This window comes from Pongo pygmaeus, chromosome Y (genome assembly GCF_028885625.2).
Source record: "Pongo pygmaeus isolate AG05252 chromosome Y, NHGRI_mPonPyg2-v2.0_pri, whole genome shotgun sequence".
Lineage (NCBI taxonomy): Eukaryota > Metazoa > Chordata > Mammalia > Primates > Hominidae > Pongo > Pongo pygmaeus.
The window spans coordinates 38,107,311-38,119,778 of record NC_072397.2 but is presented as its reverse complement, the minus strand read 5'-3'; the positions used below and the strand labels follow the sequence as shown (position 1 = coordinate 38,119,778).

Sequence of the window (12,468 nt, the reverse complement as noted above, 5' to 3'; positions counted from 1 at the left end):
AAGTCAGTTAAAACTTGGATGGATGGTGAAGACTCCCACAATCAGTCCATGGGAACAGGAATCCACATGCTCTCTCTAGTAGAATATGGTGCTACCAATTAAAAGTTGTATCAGTGGAAGTAAATCACCTACAATTTTCATAGGTTATAGTTTGGGAATCTGGGTTCATAACTATTTTTCCTACAACTAGCATATAAGGGGACTTTACACAACTTTGCAAAGGAATTGTCAGACTGGAATTTAGGTCGATAGTATAAAACAGTTTATGATCTCTTGTTCTTATAGCTTGATTTCCAGACCAAATTCTAATGCGGTGTGAGGCCACAGTAAGCTTCCAAAGTTCCAGGTGCTCAGGACCAGTAATAGGAATAACTTTGGTGGAGGTGATGAGATTCCCTTTTCACCCTATTCCCAAGGGTAGAGACTGTAGACTTTGGTACTTATTTTTATCTAAATCTTCTGTTAAGTAACTGTTCACAGCTGGACTCACATGTGCACTGGGACACAACTGAATTTGTCCTGTGGAATTGCAGTAGAATTGACCTCGAGGTGCCCAATCTATAATATGTCTGAATTCATTGTTTTGTAACGTCACCACACTATCAACCACACATTCTTCCCAAACTAAAACTTCTGGGCCTTTTGATCCTTTGGGAATTTCCTTGGGTCAAGGCTTCCCCTTAGGCCTACCTTTTAATGATCTTTGTTAAGAAGGGTCCTGCAAATAATTTACCTGTTGCCTGAGTAACATTCCACTTACTATGTGATAACTAAATCTACTGGTGGCACTGACAGTAGGTGCTTCTACCAACCAATTTTGGGTTGCAGATGTTAAGCATCCTGGTGCTCTTCCTAGGCAAATAGGAGAAAAATGATACTCAATGGAAATATTCATCATTGTTCCTTCTTCCTCGGGTTAAGCAGGGCAACAATTATCTGTGGGTCTAGGTTCCCATGCACTATTATTAACATATACTTCAATAGGATTATCCACACATGCAACTGCCTTTGTTAAGTGTTGGAAAGGCACATAGGCCCAGTAAGTATTATTAGCTGCAGCTGCTCCTGCAGACATGGGGAGACTTACCACAGTTGGTACAATCATCACAGCAACAATCAGCGTATTCTCTGGAGTTCGTGTCACCTTTGTGTTCTCTAGGCTTTTTTCAGCTAACTGTGTCAGATTCTTAATTGTGCCCACATTACTAGCTCCACTTTCCTGGTGGATGGCAAATTCTCCTATTCTTCAGTTATCCCCATTTTCTTTCTCATATAAGGGGAGTTGGGTCCATGTAGTTTAACTCCTTCCTTCATGTCTTTTAACATTTTCATGGTGAAGCGTTCACATGCAGCAATAGCCGCCGCAGGTGCTCCTGCTGGAGCGCCTTTCCCGGTCAGTACAGATTGTAAAATTACCAGGAACTGCCATGCTTCAAGACCCCCGGATTTTCTAGCTTCATCAAGGTGACCAAGTGCAGTGTGCTACATTGTCCACTAGGTGTTGGTGGTGGATTAAATCTGATAGTGGGTGGCTGAGGATACAGCACCATGCCCTGTGATGCTGATGGGTTATACAATACTGCTGTGGGTTTCTGGTAAGCTGTCATGCTATTTGGTGTGGAGACACCACTTGAGGTCTCTACTGAACTCCTGGAGGTGGCTGATACTGAAGCTCAGCTAGAAGCCAGTATTGATAATTTAGTGGCAATTGGGTTTTATTTTCTACCAGCTAATATTGTGGATATTGCATCTGGATTGGCATTGCTGAGATAGAGACTCCATCATTTTCTATTTGATATTCTATTGGGGTTTTTACTTCTCTAATGTGCATTTGAGGTTGTAATATTACAGGTAACTGAACTGCAGGAGGAGGAGTTAGCCATCATGGTTTACATTCTGATAGCCCCAATAATTCTGGACTTTTCCTCCACAGTTTTGATAATTCAGGTATACTATCTCCTGTAATTGATTGTAGTCAACATTTTGCATTGGCTGAGCCATTACAGACTCTGCACATATTTACAATATGAACTTTCCATTCCTTTCTTGAAATCTGTCCCTGCCTCTCTTTACAATCTGTTAAACAGCTTTCAGGGACATCAGAAACTGAAATGCTATCTTCCGTTTGAACCAGTTCTAAAGCTGCATTAATAAAGCCCCAATCATTTCACAGTGTAAGTGGGATGATTTTATGTTCACTATTTGCCTGTTTTAATTCTTTGCCAATTTTTCCCAATCTTTTAGACATAAAGCTCCTTGTTTTGGAAACAATGGGCAGAATTTTTCTATTGTTTCAAATAGCATAATTAGATTTTCTGTGGAGGCTCTGACTCTCCCTCTTCTTAAAAATTTTTTTAATAAAGCTGAGATAAGAGGCATATTTACTTTCAGTTTGTCCCATTTTTACCCTGGGTTCCTCCAAGTGCACAAGCTTACCGAAAGCCTGACCATGGATGTACTCAGGAATCTCTTATCAACTTGTCCACAATGATCTCGTTCTATCATATCTTCACCTTAGAGAAAGGAACACATGTTTGGTGCCAGATGAAGGGGGCATGCACCTCCACACCTGTGGATATTCTTCATCAAGTGGAGATGAGAGACTGAGAAAAGAAATAAGACTCAGAGAGAAATATAGAGAAAGAACAGTGGCCCAGGAGACCGGTGCTCAACATGCGAGGACCCACAATGGCACTGGTCTCTGAGTTCCCTCAGTATTTGTTGATCAGTATTTTTAGTATCTTGATGAGGGGAGTGTGCAAGGGCAATAGGGTGATGGTGGGGAGAAGGTCAGTAGGGAATCATGTGAGCAAAGAATCTTTATCATGAATATATTCAAGGAAATATACTGTGTCTGGATGTGCACGTAGGCTAGATTTATGTTTCAGTTTACACAAACATCACAGTGTAGCAAAGAGTAACAGAGATTACTGCCAGAATATCTCACTTCCAGCCACAAGGTGGTTTTCTCCTATCTCAGAATAGAATGAGTGGTCAACTTAAACCTAGACATTCCATTCCCAGGGATGAGCAAGGGACAGAAGCCTTCCTCTTATCTCAAGTGCAAAGAGGCCTCCCTCTTTCACTACTCCTCAGCACAGACCCTTCATGGATGTTGGGCTGGGGTATTATGTAAGGTCTTTCCTCTCCCATGAGGCCATATCTCAGGCTGTCTCAGGTGGGAAATCTTGGACAATATCCAGGCTTTCTTGGGCAGGGGTCCCTGCCACTTTCTGCAGTGCATTGTGTCCATGGTTAACAGAGAATGGAGAATGGTGATGACTTTTACCAGGCGTACTGCCCGAAAAAATATTGTTAACAAGGCACATCCTGCACAGCCCTAAATACATTAAACCTTGATTTAATATAGCACATGTTTCTGTGAGCACAGGGTTGAGGCTAAATTTACAAATTAACACCATCCCAAAGCAGAACAATTTTTCTTAGTACAGGTCAAAATGGAGTTTCTTATGTTTTCCTTTTCTACATAGACACAGTAACCATCTGATCTTTCTTTTCTTTCCTCACATAGTCCCAGTAATGATATACTATGTTTAAGTAAGCATTGATATAATTTATTTTATATTAGGTTATTTTGGTAATATGTACACTCAATTATAATAATCACTCATTGAAGAGGTAATTTTATCATTTGAAAACTTATGGAAACATTAATATTAACATTTCTGATTACACACACACAGACACACATACAAACACACACAAAGTGGTTGAATCAGTATTGGCAAGTATCTCATTAAAGAATTCCTCTGCATCTGGTGATTCCACAGCTGAATTATACCAAATATGTGAGGAGAACTTCAATCAATTCTTCTCAAACTCTTTCCCTTAAGAGTTAAAGTGGACAAGATCACCAAATAGGATCAGCTCTGGTCTTCAGATCCCAGGGAGATCAGTGCAGAAGGTGGATGATTCCTGCATTTCCAACAGAAGTAACTGGTGCATCTCACTTGGACAAGTGGGACAGTCAGTGCAGCTCATGGAGTGGGGGCCAAAGCACAAAAGTCTGAAAATTCCAAAGACTCAGAATTCCTCTTCTCCTCCAAAGGATCACAACTTCTCACCAGCAAGGGAACGAAACTGGATGAATAATGAGTTTGATATGTTAACAGGAATAGGCTTCAGAAGGTGGGTATAACAAAGACCTCTGTGATAAGGAACATGTTCTAACACAATGCCAGAAAGCTAAGAACCTTGAAAAAAGGTTACATGAATTGCTAACTAGAACAACCAGTTGAGAGAAGATAAATTACCTGATGGCACTGAAAAACACAGCATGAGGACTTCATAAAGCATTAACAAGTATCAACAGCTGAATTGATCAAGCAGAGAAAATATATCAGACATTAAAGATAAACTTAATGAAATAAAGTGAGAAGTGGAGATTAGAAAAGAAAAGCATAAAAGGAATGAACAAAGCCTCCAAGTAATATGGAACTATGTGAAAAGACCAAATCTACATTTGATTGGTGTACCTGAAAGTGACAGGGAAAATGAAATCGAGATGAAAAACACTCCTCAGCACATTATCCAGGAGAACTTCCTCAACCTACCAAGACAGGCCAACATTCAAGTTCAGGAAAAACAGAGAACACCACAAACTTATTCCTTGAGAAGAGCAACCCAAGACACACAATCCTCAGGTTCATCAAGGTTGAAATGAAGGAAAAAATGAGAAGGTGAGGTTACCCACAAAGGAAAGCCCATCAGAATAACAACAGATCTCTTTGCAGAAACCCTAAAATCCAGAAGAGAATGGGGGCCCATACTCAACATTCTTAATGAAAAAATGTTCAACCCAGAAGTTTATATCCAGCCAAACTAAGTTTCATAAGCAAAGGTGAAATAGAATCATTTACATATAAGCAAATGCTGAGAGATTTTGTCACCACCAGGCCTGCCTGCAAAAGCTAGCAGAAGGCAAGAAATAACTAAAATCAGAGCAGAACTGAAGGAAATAGAGACACAAAAAACCCTTCAAAAAATCAATGAATCCAGGAGCTGGTTTTTTGAAAGGATCAACAAAATTGATAGACCGCTAGCAAGATTAATAAAGAAAAAAAGAGAGAAGAATCAAATAGATGCAATAAAAAATGATAAAGGGGATATCACCACCGATCCCACAGAAATACAAACTACCATCAGAGAATATTACAAACACCTCTATGCAAATAAACTAGAAAATCTGGAAGAAATGGATAAATTCCTCAACACATACACCCTCCCAAGACTAAACCAGGAAGAAGTCGAATCTCTGAATAGACCAATAACAGGAGCTGAAATTGTGGCAATAATCAATAGCTTACCAACCAAAAAAAGTCCAGGACCAGATGGGTTCACAGCCGAATTCTACCAGAGGTACAAGGAGGAGCTGGTACCATTCCTTCTGAAACTATTCCAATCAATAGAAAAAGAGGGAATCCTCCCTAACTCATTTTATGAGGCCAGCATCATCCTGATACCAAAGCCTGGCAGAGACACAACAAAAAAAGAGAATTTTAGACCAATATCCTTGATGAACATTGATGCAAAAATCCTCAATAAAATACTGGCAAACAGAATCCAGCAGCACATCAAAAAGCTTATCCACCGTGATCAAGTGGGCTTCATCCCTGGGATGCAAGGCTGGTTCAATATACACAAATCAATAAATGTAATCCAGCATATAAACAGAACGAAAGACAAAAACCACATGATTATCTCAATAGATGCAGAAAAGGCCTTTGACAAAATTCAACAACCTTCATGCTAAAAACTCTCAATAAATTAGGAATTGATGGGACGTATCTCAAAATAATAAGAGCTATTTATGACAAACCCACAGCCAATATCATACTGAATGGGCAAAAACTGGAAGCATTCCCTTTGAAAACTGGCACAAGACAGGGATGCCCTCTCTCACCACTTCTATTCAACATAGTGTTGGAAGTTCTGGCCAGGGCAATTAGGCAGGAGAAGGAAATCAAGGGTATTCAATTAGGAAAAGAGGAAGTCAAATTGTCCCTGTTTGCAGATGACATGATAGTATATCTAGAAAACCCCATTGTCTCAGCCCAAAATCTCCTTAAGCTGATAAGCAACTTCAGCAAAGTCTCAGGATACAAAATCAATGTGCAAAAATCACAAGCATTCTTATACATCAATAACAGACAAACAGAGAGCCAAATCATGAGTGAACTCCCATTCACAATTGCTTCAAAGAGAATAAAATACCTAGGAATCCAACTTACAAGGGATGTGAAAGACCTCTTCAAGGAGAACTACAAACCACTGCTCAAGGAAATAAAAGAGGATACAAACAAATGGAAGAACATTCCATGCTCATGGGTAGGAAGAATCAATAAACAGCATGGTACTGGTACCAAAACAGAGATATAGATCAATGGAACAGAACAGAGCCGTCAGAAATAATGCCACATATCTACAACCATCTGATCTTTGACAAACCTGAGAAAAACAAGAAATGGGGAAAGGATTCCCTGTTTAATAAATGGTGCTGGGAAAACTGGATAGCCATATGTAGAAAGCTGAAACTGGATCCCTTCCTTACACCTTATACAAAAATCAATTCAAGATGGATTAAAGACTTAAATGTTAGACCTAAAACCATAAAAACCCTAGAAGAAAACCGAGGCAATACCATTCAGGACATAGGCATGGGCAAGGACTTCAGGTCTAAAACACCAAAAGCAATGGCAACAAAAGCCAAAATTGACAAATGGGATCTAATTAAACTAAAGAGCGTCTGCACAGCAAAGGAAACTACCATCAGAGTGAACAGGAAACCTACAAAATGGGAGAAAATTTTCACAACCTACTCATCTGACAAAGGGCTAATATCCAGAATCTACAATGAACTCCAACAAATTTACAAGAAAAAAACAAACAACCCCATCAAAAAGTGGGTGAAGGACATGAACAGACACTTCTCAAAAGAAGACATTTATGCAGCCAAAAGACACATGAAAAAATGCTCACCATCACTGGCCATCAGAGAAATGCAAATCAAAACCACAATGAGATACCATCTCACACCAGTTAGAATGGCGATCATTAAAAAGTCAGGAAACAACAGGTGCTGGAGAGGATGTGGAGAAATAGGAACACTTTTACACTGTTGGTGGGACTGTAAACTAGTTCAACCCTTGTGGAAGTCAGTGTGGCGATTCCTCAGGGATCTAGAACTACAAATTCCATTCGACCCAGCCATCCCATTACTGGGTATATACCCAAAGGACTATAAATCATGCTGCTATAAAGACACATGCACACGTATGTTTATTGCGGCATTATTCACAATAGCAAAGACTTGGAACCAACCCAAATGTCCAACAATGATAGACTGGATTAAGAAAATGTGGCACATCTACACCATGGAATACTATGCAGCCATAAGAAATGATGAGTTCATGTCCTTTGTAGGGACATGGATGAAATTGGAAATCATCATTCTCAGTAAACTATCGAAAGAACAAAAAACCAAACACCGCATATTCTCACTCATAGGTGGGAATTGAACAATGAGAACACATGGACACAGGAAGGGGAACATCACACTTCGGGGACTGTTGTGGGTTGGGGGGAGGGGGGAGGGATAACATTGGGAGATATACCTAATGCTAGATGACGAGTTGGTGGGTGCAGCGCACCAGCATGGCACATGTATACATATGTAACTTACCTGCACATTGGGCACATGTACCATAAAACCTAAAGTATAATAAGAATAATAATAATAATAATAATTACAATAAAAGAAAAAAAAAACCAGAAAAAAAAAAAAAAAAAGAAAATGGCCATCCTTCCCAAGGTAATTTACAGATTCAATGCCATCCCCATCAAGTTACCAATGACTTTCTTCACAGAATTGGAAAAAACTACTCTAAAGTTCATATGGAACCAAAAAAGAGCCCGCATCACCAAGTCAATCCTAAGCCAAGAGAACAAAGCTGGAGGCATCACACTACCTGACTTCAAACTATACTACAAGGCTACAGTAACTAAAACAGCATGGTACTGGTACCAAAACAGAGATATAGATCAATGGAACAGAACAGAGCCGTCAGAAATAATGCCACATATCTACAAGTATCTGATCTTTGACAAACCTGAGAAAAACAAGAAATGGGGAAAGGATTCCCTGTTTAATAAATGGTGCTGGGAAAACTGGATAGCCATATGTAGAAAGCTGAAACTGGATCCCTTCCTTACACCTTATACAAAAATCAATTCAAGATGGATTAAAGACTTAAATGTTAGACCTAAAACCATAAAAACCCTAGAAGAAAACCTAGGCATTACCATTCAGGACATAGGCATGGGCAAGGACTTCATGTCTAAAACACCAAAAGCAATGGCAACAAAAGCCAAAATTGACAAATGGGATCTAATTAAACTCAAGAGCTTCTGCACAGCAAAAGAAACTACCATCAGAGTGAACAGGCAACCTACAAAATGGGAGAAAATTTTCACAACCTACTCATCTGACAAAGGGCTAATATCCAGAATCTACAATGAACTCCAACAAATTTACAAGAAAAAAACAAACAACCCCATCAAAAAGTGGGCGAAGGACATGAACAGACACTTCTCAAAAGAAGACATTTATGCAGTCAAAAAACACATGAAAAAATGCTCACCATCACTGGCCATCAGAGAAATGCAAATCAAAACCACAATGAGATACCATCTCACACCAGTTAGAATGGCAATCATTAAAAAGTCAGGAAACAACAGGTGCTGGAGAGGATGTGGAGAAATAGGAACACTTTTACACTGTTGGTGGGACTGTAAACTAGTTCAACCCTTGTGGAAGTCAGTGTGGCGATTCCTCAGGGATCTAGAACTACAAATTCCATTCGACCCAGCCATCCCATTACTGGGTATATACCCAAAGGACTATAAATCATGCTGCTATAAAGACACATGCACACGTATGTTTATTGCGGCATTATTCACAATAGCAAAGACTTGGAACCAACCCAAATGTCCAACAATGATAGACTGGATTAAGAAAATGTGGCACATATACACCATGGAATACTATGCAGCCATAAAAAATGATGAGTTCACGTCCTTTGTAGGGACATGGATGAAATTGGAAATCATCATTCTCAGTAAACTATCGCAAGAACAAAAAACCAAACACCGCATATTCTCACTCATAGGTGGGAATTGAACAATGAGAACACATGGACACAGGAAGGGGAACATCACACTCTGGGGACTGTTGTGGGGTGGGGAGAGGGGGGAGGGATAGCATTGGGAGATATACCTAATGTGAGATGACGAGTTGGTGGGTGCAGCGCACCAGCATGGCACATGTATACATATGTAACTTACCTGCACATTGCGCACATGTACCATAAAACCTAAAGTATAATAATAATAATAATAATAATAATAATAATAATAATAATAATAAAAGAAAGAAAAAAAAAGAATGAATTTAGAGCAAAAAGAAGCTGCAAATCTCACAGATCTGCTAGGATATTTTTTAAATAAGTTACATGAGAGATGAGTGTAAGGAGAGGCACCATGGAGTTTCTCTACCACTGTGAGAAGAGGAGGATATTCTACAAGATCTTGTTAAATATGTTTTCTAATTCTTACCATCAGGACTTTAAAAAATAAATTAAAAGATGTACTCTATATTACTAAGTATCAGAAAATAGATGTCAAATGTGAAAGACGCATGTGCTAATACAAAAATGTGCAGAATGTAAATGTAAGTTTAATATAGACATTGTATTTAATGCATTAGTCATATTTATTTGCAGATGTCATCCAAAGGACTTAAATAATAAGCACACTTTAATAAATCTAGCAAATAACATCATATTCCTAACTGTGCTCATCATATCTTTATCCTCTTTACCAAGGAGTATGTTCAAACTGGCTGATGTTAAATAAATTTCACGTATTCATGTTTAAAAAAAAAAAAAAGAGCTCCTGAAGGAAGCACTAAACATGGAAAGGAACAACCAGCCACTTCAAAATACTAAATTGTAAAGATCATTGACACTATAAAGAAATTGCTTCAACTAATGGGCAAAATAACCCACTGGCATCATCATAACAGGGTCAAGTTCACACATAACATTATTAACCATAAATGTAAACAGGCTAACTTACCCAATTAAAAGACACAGACTGGCAAATTGCACAGAGTCAGGACTCACTGGTCTTTCGTATTCAGGAGACTCAGCTAATTGGGTGTCTGAGAAAGAAGAATCACCTATACCTGGGCGTCAGAAAATTGTAGCGCACCAAGATCGCACCAATACACCTCACCCTGGGAAACAGTCTGACATTCTATTTTTTAAAATAGAAAAGAAAGTATAGAAAAGAAAAGAAAAGAAAAAAGAGATCCAATCAAGTAACAACTGAGATTTACTACTTATTGACTTTTTGTAGCCATTTATCACAACTCTGCTTTGAAGTTACTTTACAAAACCTGTTAAATACAATGACTCATAAATTTTAAAGTTACTATAACCTCTTTAGAGATGAAAGGCTTTTCATTTTTAGTTTTGTTATTTTAAATTTATTTTTACTTTAAGTTTGAGGGTACATGTGGAGGACATGCAGGTTCATTTCGTAAGTAAATATTTGCCATGTTGATTTGCTGCACCTATCACTCTATCACCTAGGTATTAAGTCCCACATGCATTAGCTATTTCTCCTGATTCTCTCCCATCCTCCACTCCCTGGCAGGCCCCACTGTGTGTGTTTTGTATTTATGTGTCATGTGTTCTCGATATTCAGCTCTGATTCATGTGTGAGAAAATGTACCGTTTGGCTTTCTGTTCCTGTGTTACTTTGCTGAGGAGGATGGTTCTGGCTTTATCCATGTCCTTGCAAGAGACATGATCTAATTGCTTTTTAAAGCTGCAAGTATTTCATGGTGTAGATGTACCACATTTTCTTTATCTAGCCTATAATGCTCTCCGAGCAAAGTGGGCATTTAAGTTGATTCTATGCCTTTGGTATTGTAAATTGTACTGCAGTAAACATACACATGCCTGTATCTTTCTAATAGAATGATTTGTGTTTTGAGAGTATGTAGCCAGTAATAGCATTGCTCAGTCAATGGTATTTCTAGATCCTTGAAAAATTACCACACTGTCTTCCACAGTGTCTGTACTAACGTACTTTCCCACCAACAGTTTAGAAGTCTACCTGTTTCCCCACAGCCTTGTCAGCTTCTGTTATTTATTGACATTTTAATAGTCACCATTCTGACGGGCCTGAGGTGGTATCTCGTTGTGATTTTGATTTGCATTTCTCTACTGATTAATGATGTTAAGCTTTCTAAGACAAAAAACTTTTTAAGAGAAAATAGATCAACAAAAAACTCCAGATGATTTCTCAAAGACACCACATACAAGGTTTAATTAGATTTGCTAACAAACATTCATGATGCCATGATGAATAGTTTTAGTGACAAAATTTAGAACTTACTTAAATGAGATTAGCATCTATTTTACAATAAATGCGACACATTCCTCAGGAGTTTGAAAGACCAATAACTCTTTTCTTACTCTAAACTGGTCTTCAAGTATTAGCTCTTCAATACCCATTTCACCTGAGTTTTGAACACTATTCTAGAAAAAGAAAATTATTATTTGCCCAACTTATAAGATGGAGATAGAAAGAGGCAAGAAGCTTTGATAGGAAAGAGTTGGTGAAAAATCAGGACTTCTGTTAAATTTCCACCAACCTTTCTTTTCAAATGGTTTCTTATTTCTTAATAAGAGCTGTCCAGACTAGTAAATTTTAAAGTATTTTTCATCTACAAGATACAAATATATTTGCATGTTTTAGCCATGGGAAAAGGAGGTTACCATGGCACTAGTGGAGAGGTCGGAAGTGCAGCTCAACATCCTACAATGCGCAGCAAATAATTCTCACAACAATAAATTATCTGAGTACAAAATGTCAAAATCCAGTGTTCAGAAATCTAGTTCTGTATGCAAGTTCTATAATCTATTAAAGTAATGCTAAGCTGAAGCCCAAAGCCATATATTTCAGATATATATTCTCACAGAACTTTATGTAAGTAAGAGATGAGATGGTTCAATGTAAAAACCACTCTCTTAAAGTTGATTTTTAAAAAGTCTCCAAATATAATAATTTCCAGAAAAGGGTAGAAATGTACCAAAATATAAGAAACCGAATTATCAGCAGTCTAAGTTTCAAATGAAGTAAGGTAGTTAAAGAAAATTAGTTATTTTTTTTTTTTTGTCATGGAATACTTTGGGAATCATTTTGCCAAACATACATATCTGTGGCCAGTGGTGTCTTCGTCCAAGTTTTGCTTGGGCTTGCTAAGCTTTTTCTATCCACTCTGCCCAGTAGGCTGCACTCAGCTTGCATTACCAGCCTGGATTTCATACCTGCCAAGATCAAGCATAGCAAACATTGGCTTGGGGTAAATAAGTGAGT

General features: G+C 38.3%; 1 pseudogene; it reads right to left on the bottom strand.

The window, feature by feature from the left end:
- Positions 1 to 279: 279 nt before the first annotated feature.
- LOC129025773 (endogenous retrovirus group K member 5 Env polyprotein-like) lies at positions 280 to 1,429 on the bottom strand (annotated as a pseudogene).
- Between the last annotated feature and the right edge of the window lie 11,039 nt (positions 1,430 to 12,468).